Here is a 12,909-nt window from a genome sequence, read left to right on the forward strand (position 1 = left end):
CACAGGAAAACAGAATGATAAAAGATTGAGGAAATCTTCTAGACACAGTTCAGAGTTACATATACCAATTCACAACTCTTTTGTAATCAAGAGATCCAATGGCACCTTGGGAAGACCACGTGCTTTAACAGAGGATGTTAATGTCTGTAACACTTAATATGATTCTTCCTGCCCATCCAGTCTCCCCTGCCCGATGCTTTTGGTTAGTCCATGTTGGTGGTCATAGTGCATTAGCTTCTTATGGCAGTGAATGACACAGTAACCTCAATATTCCTTTTTCATGGTTTCTGGATCCAGTGATCTATTTTCTCAACAAGAGAAAGCTGCCGTACCATCATATGAAATCCCGTCTCTATTTTAGTCTGGGATCTCTGAAGGGTAAGTTTGGTAACATCCACCTGTACGTTGATCCAAACTAGACACGCTTCTCCCATTGACCATCATTTCAGGGACAAGTATGCAGCCTTCAGCCTTGGTGGGCCAAACACTTCAGGGTACAGCAAGTGAGCTCTACAGCCAACTCCTGGCTGCCTTGGGGAGGCAGACAGCTGGTGTATTCCCTCCCTGTGACAGATTTCCTCTTGGATTAATACAGCCACAGAAATTCTAGAGAGCAGTAATGAAGCAAGAATCTGAGTGGCCAGTGCAAGCTGCTGCACACTGCTGCCAGCACTAGCAGAAGCAGTTTCTAAACCAAGGTCATAAGCCCAAATTTGCCTCTGATAAAACTGGTCCCATGCACTGACAAGTACTAGTCCTAAAGCTCTGCAAACATATGTGGGTCCAGAAATCAGTAAAATGAATGGCTCATCCTGGATCTTCCATTTAAAAGCTCTAGTCCAACAATATGAAAATGGTAACTCACCCAACCTGCTCCTTGTGCGGGCACCCTCTGCTGCTGATAGGATGCTTTTAGTCCTATTGAATGAAGAACTGCAGCACTAGAAGGGTTTGGCTCAGATCTGGTGAATTCATTGTGACTTTAATAGCACCTAAAACGACTCCTTCTTTTGAAGATGCAAAGGCTAGGTCAGGTTCCAGACCCCAACCTGAACCTGCCAGTCCACAAGTCTTCTATCAAACCAGATAATTTGCCAGGTTAACATTGTGCTTTCCAAGATACAGAAAGCCTGTAGCCACATACCATTTTTATTACTCATTCAAACACTGGAAAGAACCGTGGGCTGCAAGTGAATCAAACAAAATGAAACAGAAAACAGGTCTGCATCTACAAGAAGTCACGAAGAATATCAACTGTTTGTATTTCAGTAAGGAAACAGAATTATTATAGCCACTTTTCACACTGTCTTCCAGTCAGCTTGCAAGATTTCTATGTCCTGAGCTCCTCTCTCTTGTCTTGCGCTCAAAGAACAAGTTCTGCGCATCAGGGACATTGTCTGTTATGCTGGGACAGCATACAGGACAGAGGGATGCTGGTCCATAGCAGGGGCTCTGCTGTAGCAGAAATAGCAGTAAGTTAACTTCAGAATCACAAGATATAAAAGAGACGGTTGGAAGCTCTGAAATGAGGCACAAAATATTTTGTCTCAACACAAACTGGACCCCTTCCCCTCAGCACCCTCCCAACTCACAACACTCCCCCAACTCGTCTTCACTAACAAGAATGAGAGGACAGGACCAATGTTTGTTGATGTCTCTCTTCCTCCCAGGAAGCCACTGTGGCCCATTTCACTACCTGCCTGTGTAGCCACAGACAGAAAAGAGGGCCATAAGATTCAGGAGTTCTTTCACTGAGTGTTCTCTTGGTTACTCTTTCTTATAAACACAATTCAAAGCTGCTCCTTCAACTACACTGCTCCTATATCTGCCTCTGAGCAGCATCTCTGAACCAAAAATGAGTACCCTTGCAATCAAGAGGTGCTTTCTGAAGGAAACTAGAGCTTGTAGGATGGGAAATCTGCCCCCTTTCCAGATGGTGACTGAGAAGTAACCGCAGGACAAGTAGAAGCAGTTCTGCAGCCTGAAAGACGCACATCGGCCATGTCAAATGAAGGCCTGTGCAGCCACGGTCTGTGCTTAGCACGGTCCCTTTCAGCCTCAGGATTTCACTGTTTGTGACAGTCACCTCCGCAGACACTGTAACACCCACGCAACAGTGTGGCTGCAACCACCTTCTGACTGACTTAATCTCTTCTCATAAATATAAAGTACTTTGGCTTTAATACATCCCTTCAAATGCTCTAACATTCCCCTCTGAGCCATGGGGAAAGTCCTGCTTGCAGCTGCTCCTTCCTCCCGAGAGGCTCTCCATTTAGATGCCTGGAAGCCACCTGCTTCAGCTACTGATGCACTGAGATCAATTGTTCTCTGGTGCTTTCTCATTACCTCCATGTGCAGCTCACCTTCTACTCTTGCCCCGTATTTTTTACTTCTTTGCAGAAAGGACGGCCTTTCCTTTCTATGGTTCTGCTCTGCTTCATGAAACAGAATTTCTGGAGAAAGTCTCTTAACCTGCAGGACAAGGAGGAAAAGCTTGAAGAACAAACACAAATGCTTGAAAAGACCAGCTAGAATACTAAAAGAGCCAAAACCCCCACATTGTCCCTTCAGTAAACCAGAATGTTTGAGCCAAACAATAGGTATCTCAGAAGAGGCAGTTAGGCAGGTATTTCCCTATAACAGTGCAAAACACGAGGTAGCAGCCCTCTTTCTCATGGTGTCCCCAGGGCACACAGGCACCTGCACATGTGCTGAGAGGGACAGGATTACCCAGCTTGTTGCACAGACCCATCATGCATGTGCAGCTGGCACCTCTTTCTTACTTCAAAGATGTCCTATGAAAGCTCTGACCTGAGTCCTTCTCCCACCTGCCCTTTTGCAACTATTTTTGAGCCAAGCCCTTGAGCACGTCACTAAGCAGCTTGAGTGGGATCCTAATACACAAAGATGCTTAAATGCTGTCAGAGGAAACTAAGACTTGCCAGGTATTTGCATGACTAACTCACCCATCCAGCCAGCCATTGCTTGGTGTCTCAGAGGAAACCTGGGTGGGTGATTCTGGCTCTTCAGGAACAACACTGACTTCGAGATCAGGGCCTTGGCAAACCTCAGAGCGTGCAGCCATAGGGTGGGACAACTGACAGCAGGATTGAGAAGTACATTGTCTCCTGCATGGAGGACCAGAGGACACAAAGAGAACCGCCAGCCTTCACCATCCGTAGTCATGCACTGCTGCCACCGCAGCGAGAACCCTGCATCCCCATCAGCCTCTTCCACAGCCTCCCCTTTAGCCACTGCGGTGGCACAGCAGGTTCGTATATTCCACCCCTGCTGTAAACAGGGACAGCATAGATCTGATCTCACATCACTCGGTTCTTGTCTGCTCAAAACGGAGTGGAAAGTTGATGGCAGCCCACTGCACGAGGAGAGGAAGCTGTGAAGAAACATGTGCCAGCCACGCAAAGAAGGCACAAACGACGGAGTATTCAGCCAGCTAGCCCAGATTTGACTGGCAGGAAAAAAAACCCAAACCAGCTTTCAAGGAGACTATTTCAGTTATAGTCATGTCATTACATGGAAAGTATTAATTCATCAAACCAAAATTTTCTGATGGACAAGTTTTACTGGTGTTTTTGAAATTATGTCTGTTTTAAAGTGTTCACTACCATCAAAATGTTCAGGAGCACTAGTCAGAATCAGCAGGTATCCTCCACTCACTGATGGCAGAGATCTGCATGAACAGGAATAGTTGCAGTAATGTGTTGTAAACCAGGTCTGAGTGTGGTACACCCATATCTCACTCATTTGGGCTTTTGGGAGCATCTTTCTACGTACTTCTTGTAATGGATGCCAGTCAGTAGTGTGCAATCTCAAGGAAGACAATAATAAATTCCAAATAGTGTGTAAAGTTCCCTGTCCTCCCCAAGGCGCAAAGCACAGAACAGTAATGGGTACTGATAAGGTGCTGTGACACTGTGGTGCTCCTCTGGGTGAAAAGAGGATCCACTGCTGCTGCTCCTGATGCACTTGCTCACTGCCCACGCAGCAAGTCTTCAGTGTAGGACCACTGTGAATGTGGCAAGCAGCCCTGCAAGGCTAAGAAGAGTATAACGGTCTGTGGGAACACAACCCTTGCTCTTCTGCTTAATTTTTTCCCCATCAGCGCCTTGCAAAAGCACACATTTCTGAGACAGCACCAGGCCAAAATCCAGACTTCCCTAGAGTAACCAGCACAGAGAACAAGGATAACCTAGGTTAAATGATCTCTGGCTCTCTTCAGGAAATTCAGCATGGTGGCTTTTCTTACACAGCTTTTTAATTTTGCGAGAGATGCCAGGCAGGCTACCTGAGAGCAACCAGAACAACAGGCAGCCTGAGGGGAAGCAGATGGGAGGAGATCATGGTCAGGTCTGGTTCCAGCTGTCTGTGCCCAGCTCTGGGAGCTGGGACACAGTGAAAGATGAGCTGTCTTCTGCCTTTCCCTACAGACATCGGCAGAGGTGGTCAAGCCAGCTGAGAAAAATTCCTTTCTTCTGCTTTTAAGGGCTCTTTTGCACCTGCACCTCCCTGCAAAGCTCCCAAAACCTCCTGTGGACGTTAGTGACCCACCAGACTCAGCAAGGCAGGACACCCGGCTGTGGGCAACACAGAGGGTGCACATACAAAGAAAGATCTTTCTGCAACACTCTGTCTTCACATCAGCACTAACAACTCATTACAGCCCAGCCGCCCTCACAGTGATGCTCTCAGAGCCCCTGCGATAGAGTTATATTGATGGTTGGAAGATTTGGTTTGATTCTTACAATGTGAGTGAAGTATCTGATCTTTACAGTGGCAACAAAAACACCCCTGAACACCCTTGATACATGGCCCCAGCTGCATCCTCACAAGGCAAATGGAGAAGAATTCAAGGGTTTTGTTTGTTTTATATTTCCTGATGTTTGGGGTCTGATTTGTTCTAAATAATGGGAATCAGCAGCTGTGACAATATTACTGTGAGAATATTTGTGACACAGAACAACTGTATTTTCTTCTTTACAAAATCACAGAATCTTCATGGCTGGAAGGGACCTTTGAGATCATCGAGTCCAACCACAAACAAAACAAAACAAACCAACACACAACACCCACAACCACACACCATACCCACCCACAGACAGACACAAACCAACCATCTCGGGCACCAGAGCATGCCCTGAAGTCCCACGTCTACACATTTCTTAAATACCTCCAGGGATGGCGACTCCACCACCTCCCTGGGCAGGCTGTTCCAGTGCCCGACCACTCTCTCAGTAAAGTAATTCTTCCTAATATCTACTCTAATCCTCCCTTGCCGCAACTTCAGACCATTTCCTCTGGTCGTGCCATTATTCCCTTGGGAGAAGAGGCCAACACCCACTTCTCTACAACCTCCTTTCAGGTAGTTGTAGAGGACACTGAGGTCCCCCCTCAGCCTCCTCTTCTCCAAACTAAACATGCCCAGTTCCCTCAGCCTCTCCTCATATGACTTGTTCTCTAGACCCCTCACCAGCTTGGTGGCTCTCCTCTGGACATGCTCCAGCAGCTCAATGTCCTTCCTGTAGGGAGGGGCCCAGAACTGAACACAGCACTCGAGGTGAGGCCTCACCAGTGCCCAGTACAGAGGCACCATCACTTCCGTACTCTTGCTGGCCACGCTATTCCTGATACAGGCCCAGATGCCGTTGGCCTTCTTGGCCACCTGGGCACACTGCTGGCTCATGTTAAGCCGGCTGTCCACCAACACCCCCAGGTCCTTTTCTGCTGGGCAGCTTTCCAGCCACTCTTCCCCAAGCCTGTGGCGTTGCCTGGGGTTGTTGTGACCGAAATGCAGGACCCGGCACTTGGCCTTATTAAACCTCATCCCATTGGCCTTGGCCCATTGATCCAGCCTGTCCAGGTCCCTCTGTAGAGCCTTCCAACCCTCAAGCAGATCAACACTCCCACCTAGTTTGGTGTCATCTCCAAACTTACTGAGGGTGCGCTCAATCCCCTTATCCAGATCATCAGTAAAGATATTAAACAAGACTGGCCCCAAAACTGAGCCCTGAGGGACACCACTGGTGACCAGCCGCCAACTGGATTTCACCCCATTAATTACAACTCTCTGGGCACGGCCATCCAGCCAGTTTTTTACCCAGTGAAGAGGACACTTGTCTATGCCATGATTTGCCAGCTTCTCCAGGAGAACGCTGTGGGGGATGGTGTCAAAGGCCTTACCAAAGTCCAGGTGGACAATGTCCACAGCCTTCCCCACATCGAGAAGGCGGGTCACATGGTCATAGAAAGAGATCAAGTTGGTTAAGCAGGACCTCCCTTTCATAAATCCATGCTGGCTGGCCCTGATCCCTTGGCTGCCCTGCACTTGCTGTGAGAGCTCACTCAAGATGATCTTCTCCATGATCTTTCCCGGTACCGAGGTCAGGCTGACAGGCCTATAACTTCTCGGATCCTCCTTCTGGCCCTTCTTGTAGATGGGCATCACACTGGCCACCCTCCAGTCATCTGGTACCTCTCCTGTTGACCAGGATTGTTGATAGATAATGGAGAGAGGGTTGGTGAGCTCTCCCGCCAGCTCCCTGAGTACCCTTGGGTGAAAAACACACTTTTCTAACTGAAAAGCAGATGATCAGCATTTGCCTTACCACTGCTGCTGCCGGCCCTGCTGAAGGTGGCAGGGGAAGATGAAGCCAGACTTGGCAGCAGGTACCCAACTACTGTAACCTGCTCCCTGTGGTGTTTATGGAGCACCCATCAGGAGCATGTGCCGCTGCACGAAGATTAATGAAGTGCTCCTGCCTCACATGTGAATGTACTAGGGGAATAAAGGGCCTTTAAGGCTTCTTCCACCTCCCATCTTCAAGGCAGCCACCCAGCCACTCTGCAGTGATGCTTACCGTGGAGACAATCAGGAGAGCATCCAGCTCCGGCCTCTAAGCTCCAGCTAATCCTACACAGCCCTCGCAGGAAGCCTTGCCATCTGCAACAAGGTTGTCTGATCATGGAAGACACAAACCTGCCTCTGGCCACCCTAACATGCCAGGGACCCCAACAATAGCAGCAACCTCCACAGCAGGTGTGGGGGAGACCATTACTTTTGCAGACGTGTCTACAAGTTCTAAACATCTGTTTCCCTTAACTGGAAAAGCCTTTGGGCTCAGTCAAAATTTGTGGTGTTGAAAATACAGGCAGTAAGATTCAGTGGCAGCCAGTGCCATAGCTCAAAGTGTAAATAAATACAGTGCTTTGTGCTGGTCCCCTCTGCTTTTCATTAAAACCAAATCTCTCTCTTGATGCACAGTCAAAAACTGTGCACTGGGTTAGATCTTTAAAAACCAGTCTGCTGTTCCTCAGGAGGGGTTCCCAGCTCTAAAAATAGCCTCTTATCCTCTTCCAAATGTTCCTTTATGGGGCTGATGAGTCTCCCAAAAGCAGCAAGACTGCTGGTACTAACACCATGCATTGTAGCTAATGCAGCCTCAGTGTCTTCTTCTCTCCAATAATCCTTTCTCAGATGGCTAGTTTCAGACCAGAGCTCTTGGGCTTCAAAGTAATCATGGTTATGCTGAACTTCAGCAGCTCCCCTGGAGAAAAAGCAGAGGCGTCTGTGCCATGCATGGAGTGCTATGAGGATGCTGCACACTACAGCTAGTTGTGCATCAGGATGTGCACAGGAAGAGGAAGCTGATGAGGCCTCCTATAGACAGCTGAAAGTAGCCTCACAATCACAGGCCTTGGTTCTCATGGGGGACTTCAGTCACCCTGATATCTGCTGGGAAAGCTACAGAGCCAGGCATGTGCATTCCAGGAGGTTCCTCCAGTGTGTATTATGATAACTCTTTGACTCAGGTGGTGGAGGAGCCAACAAGGAGAGGTGTACTACTGGACCTAGTTCTGACAAACAAAGAGGAACTAGTGGAGGACATTAATGTTGGGGGCAGCCTTGGCTGTAGTAATCATGAAAGGATAGATTTCAGGATCATGGGTAGTACACGCAAAACAACAAGTAGGATTGTTGTTCACATCCAGCGTGACCTGGACAGGCTGGAGAGCTGGGCAGAGAAGAACCTAATGAGGTTCAATAAAGAGAAGTGTAGGGTCCTGCACCTGGGGAGGAAGAATGCCAGATACCATTATAGGTTAGGGATGGACCTGCTGGAAAGCAGTTCTGAGGAAAAGGATCTGGGGGTCCTGGTGGATAGTAAACTATCCATGATCCAGCAATGTGCCCTTGTCACCAAGAGGGCTAATGGGATCCTGGGCTGCGTAGGGAAGCGTGTGACCAGTAGGTCGAGGGAGGTCATTCTTCCCCTTTGCTCCTTCAGGGAAGGCTGAGGGGAGACCTTACTAATGCTTATAAGTATCTAAAGAGCGTTTTGAGGGAAGGTGGAGCCGGACTCTTTTCAGTGGTTCCCAGTGACAGGACAAGGGGCAACAGGCACAAGCTGGAACATAGGAAGTTCCATTCAAATATGAGGAAGAACTTCTTTACAGTGAGGGTGACAGAGCACTGGAACAGGCTGCCCAGGGAGGGTGTGGAGTCCCCTTCTCTGGAGATTTTCAAGACCCGCCTGGATGCAGATCCTGAGTAATGTGCTATAGGCAATCCAGCTTTGGCAGGGGAGTTGGACTAGATGATCTCTAGCAGGTCCCTTCCAACTCCAAAAATTCCGTGATTCTGTGATTGCAACCTTGGACTTCAGGAGGGCTAACTTTGACCTCTTCAAGAAACTGCTTAGAGAAATCCATTGGGTTAGGGATCTGGAAGGTAGGGCGGCTCAAGAGAGCTGGTTGATATTCAAATACCACTTTCTCCAAGCTCAGGACTGGAGTAAAACATCAGGCAAGGGAAGCAGACCTGCGTAGTTGAGCAGGGAGCTTCTGAAAAAGCTCAAGGGGAAGAAGAAAGTTTACAGTGTGTGGAAGAAGGGACTGACTACTTGGGAAGATCACAAGAATGCCGTTAGAGTATGCAGGGATGAAACGAGGAAAGGCAAGGCCACCTCGGAATTAAACCTGGCAAGGGATGTCAAGGTCAACAGGAAGGGTTTCTTCAACTATATCAGAGGCAAAAGGAAAACTAGAAAAAATGTGGGCCTGCTGTTGAATGAGATGGATGCCCTGGTGATACAGGATGCAGAGAAGGCGGAGTTGCTGAATGCTTTCTTTTCTTGTCTTTACTGCTCAGGCCAGCCCTCAGAAGTCCCAGACTTTGGAGGTAACAGAAAATCTGGACAAAGGAAGACTTCTCCTTGGTTGAGGAGGATAAAATTAGAGATGAATTAAGTAAACTGGATACGCAGAGGTCTATGGGTACACCCATGGGTGGGATGCACCCACGAGTGCTAAGGGAGCTGGCAGAAGTTATTGCTGGGCCACCCTCCATCATCTTTGAAAGATCCTGGAGAGCAGGTGAGGTGCCCAAGGACTGGAGGAAAGCCAATGTCACTCCAGTCTTCAAAAAGGGCAAGAAGGAAGACCTCACCTCCATCCCTGGAAAGACGATGGAACAGCTTGTTCTGGGCGTCATCTCAAAGCGTGTGGAGGTAAAGAAAGCTATCAGAAGTAGTCAACGCAAATTCAACAAGGGAAATCACATCTGACTAATCTGATAGCTTTCTACAATATTGTGTGCCTTGCCTTCAGCAAGGCTTTCAATACTGTCTCTCACAGCATCCTCGTAGGTAAGCTTAGGAAGTGTGGGTTAGATGAATGGACAGTGAGGTGGATTGAAAACTGGCTGAAAAACAGAGCTCAGAGGGTTGTTATTAGGGGCACAGACTCTAGTTGGAGGTCTGTACACAAGTGGTGTTCCCCAGGGGTCAGTACTGGGTCCAGTCCTCTTCAATACATTCATCAATGACCTGGATGAAGGGATGGAACGTACCCTCAGCAAGTTTGCTGATGATACAAAACTGTGAGGGGTAGCTGACACACCAGAAGGCTGTGCCACCATACAGCGAGACCTGGACAGACTGAAGAGCTGGGCAGAGAGGAACCTGATGAAATTCAACAAGGGCAAGTGTAGGGTGCTGCACCTGGGGAGGAATAACCCCCTGCACAAGCACAGGTTGGGGGCTGACCTGCTGGAGAGCAGCTCTGAGGAAAAAGACCTACGAGTCCGGGTAGACAACAGGATGACCATGAGCCAGCAAAGTGCCCTTGTGGCCAAAAAGGCTAATGGCATCCTGGGGTGCATCAGGAAGAGTGTGACCAGCAAGTCGAGAGAGGTTATCCTGCCTCTCTACTCTGCCCTGGTGAGGCCCCATCTGGAGTACTGTGTCCAGTTCTGGGCTCCCCAGTTCAAGAAGGACAGCAAACTGCTGCAGAGGGTACAGCAGAGAGCTACAAAGATGATGAGGGACTGGAGCATCTCTTACGAGGAAAGGTTGAGGGACTTGGGTCTTTTTAGTCTGGAGAAGAGAAGGCTGAGGGGGATCTGATCAATGCCTATAAATACTGAAAGGGTGGGTGTCAGGATGACAGGGCTAATCTTTTTTCAGTGATGCCCCAGTGACAGGACAAGAGGTAACGGGCACAAACTTCATCATATGAAGTTACATCTAAACGTGAGGAACTTCTTTACTTTGAGGGTGGCAGAGCACTGGAACAGGCTGCCCAGAGAGGTGGTGGATTCTCGTTCTCTGGAGACATTAGAAACCCACCTGGATGCCATCCTGTGCAACCTGCTTGTGGCAGTGTGCTCTCCACACCTCCCACCAGCTCCTGCTCAAGCCATAACCATCAGTAGGAGTTGTGATGGGTCGCACTTGGACTTTGGGTGATGGCTGGCAACATAGCCAAAACACCATCTGGAGTGGGGACCTAGATATTTTGTTCCCATGCAAATATGACTATAGGTCAATTATCTCACTCTATAAATAGCGGACAGCCCAAGAGCCCTTTGAACTCTCCTGCACGGCAGCAGGCTGCACGCCAGGATCTCCCCTTGAGTGGAGATGCCTGCCTAAGGTTCTACTCCTCGAGGTTAAGAGATTCCTTGCCGCAACAGATTCTCAGTAAGTGACTAATAGCATGATAAACTTTGAAATCTTAGCTAAGCGATATAGAGGACTGATTGCGCATATCTAATCCTTTGGCCATAAACCATTGACCAAGTCTGGGACTAGGACTGGATCCAGCCACACAGACTCCTCTCTGAGAAGGAGTTTAGAAAGCCAGGGGACCCTTTCTGAACCTCATGACTCAGCAGGAGGGTCTCCCTGACAGGTCTGACCCTGTCCTCTATGCGTTAAATAACCAAGTATACCTTGGCATCGAATCTCATAAAACACTGCCACATTCACTACCAACTTTGTTAAATCACTGTTTTATATTAATAAATATTTCACTGCTTCTCTCTTACGAGTGAAGCTAATCACTCTGCCTGCAACACTGCTCTAGGTGACCCTGCTCTGGCAGGGGGGGTTGGACTGGATGATCTCCAGAGGACCCTTCCAACGCCAGCCAGTCTGTGATTCTGTGAAAGCCACCTTCCAGGACAGGCTGTGAAAAATACACGACAGGGTTGTGCATTTCGTCATGTCTTCCTTCCCCTTTGCCTTTTCATGGCTAAGTAGAGGAATATAAGTCCACAGTCCTGCCGGTATTGAAACTGTAGCTATTCTTGCCAAAAAGACTGAAGGTGCTGGTAGAACCATGCTCTGCCCTCCCTGAGATAGAAACAGAAACATACGCTAGAAATACCACAAGACCAAAGTGGTCCTGTATCCTCCCGCCAATAGACAGAAGGCAGTAACTTAAAGGAAGGGAGTGAATGGAGGCTAGTCCATACTCGGGGTGGCAGGCAAACCCCGTCCTTGCCTACCGCGCCTTTCCAGGTGCCTCTGTACAACAGGTAAGAGGCTGTGGGTTTGGAAGGTCAGTCCATTGATAACATGGATGATGCTGCATCTGGACCTGCTGGTCAAACTAAAGGGCAAGAAGGAAATGCACAGGCAGTGTAAGCAGGGACAGGTATCCTGGGAAGAGCACATGGACACTGCCTCATTGTAGGGATGGGGTCAGGAAGACCAAGGCGTGGCTAGAGCTGAACGTGTCAAGGGATGCAAAGAACAATAATAAGGGCTTCTATGGGTATGTAAGCCAGAAAAGGAAGGTCAAAGAAAGTGTATGGCCCCTGATGAACACGAATGGGAAACTGGTAACAACAGACAAGGAGAAGGCTGAGGTACTCAACAAGTTTTTTGCCTCAGTCTTCACTGGCAACCTCTCTCCCCACACCTCTTGAGGGGATGGACCGCGAGACAGGGAGTGGGGGAGCACTGTAAGAGAAGATCAGGTTCATGACCACCAGAGGAACCTGAACATACAGAAGGCTATGGGAGCTGACAAGATGCATCCCAGAGCCCTGAGGAAATGGGCTGATGTAATTGCCAAGCCACTCTCCATGATATTTGAAAAGTCATGGCCACCAGGTGAAGTCCCCAGTGACTATAAAAAAAGACACATTACACCCATTTTTAAAGGGTAGAAAGAAGCATCCTGGGAACTAGCAACCTGTCAGCCTCACCTCTCTGCCTGGGAAGACCATGGAACAGATTCCTTCTAGAAGCTATGTTAAGGCACATGGCAGACAGGGAGGTGATTAGAGACAGACAGCCTGGCAATTCTTGCCTGACCAACCTAGTGGCCTTCTACGATGGAGTGACTGCATTAGTGGACAAGGGAAGAGCCACAGATGTCATCTATCTGGACTTCTATAAGGCCTTTGACATGGTCCCCTACAACATCCTTTTCTCTAAATTGAAGAGGTATGGATTTTACGGGTTGACTGTTCAGCGTATGAGGAATTGGTTAGATGGTTGCATCCAGATGGTAGTGTTCAACAGCTCAATGTTCGGATGGAGGTGAGTGACAAGTGGTGTCCCTCAGGGGTCCATATTGGGACCAGTACTGTTTAATATCTTC

The sequence above is a fragment of the Numenius arquata genome, chromosome Z (assembly GCF_964106895.1).
Source record: "Numenius arquata chromosome Z, bNumArq3.hap1.1, whole genome shotgun sequence".
Taxonomy (NCBI): domain Eukaryota; kingdom Metazoa; phylum Chordata; class Aves; order Charadriiformes; family Scolopacidae; genus Numenius; species Numenius arquata.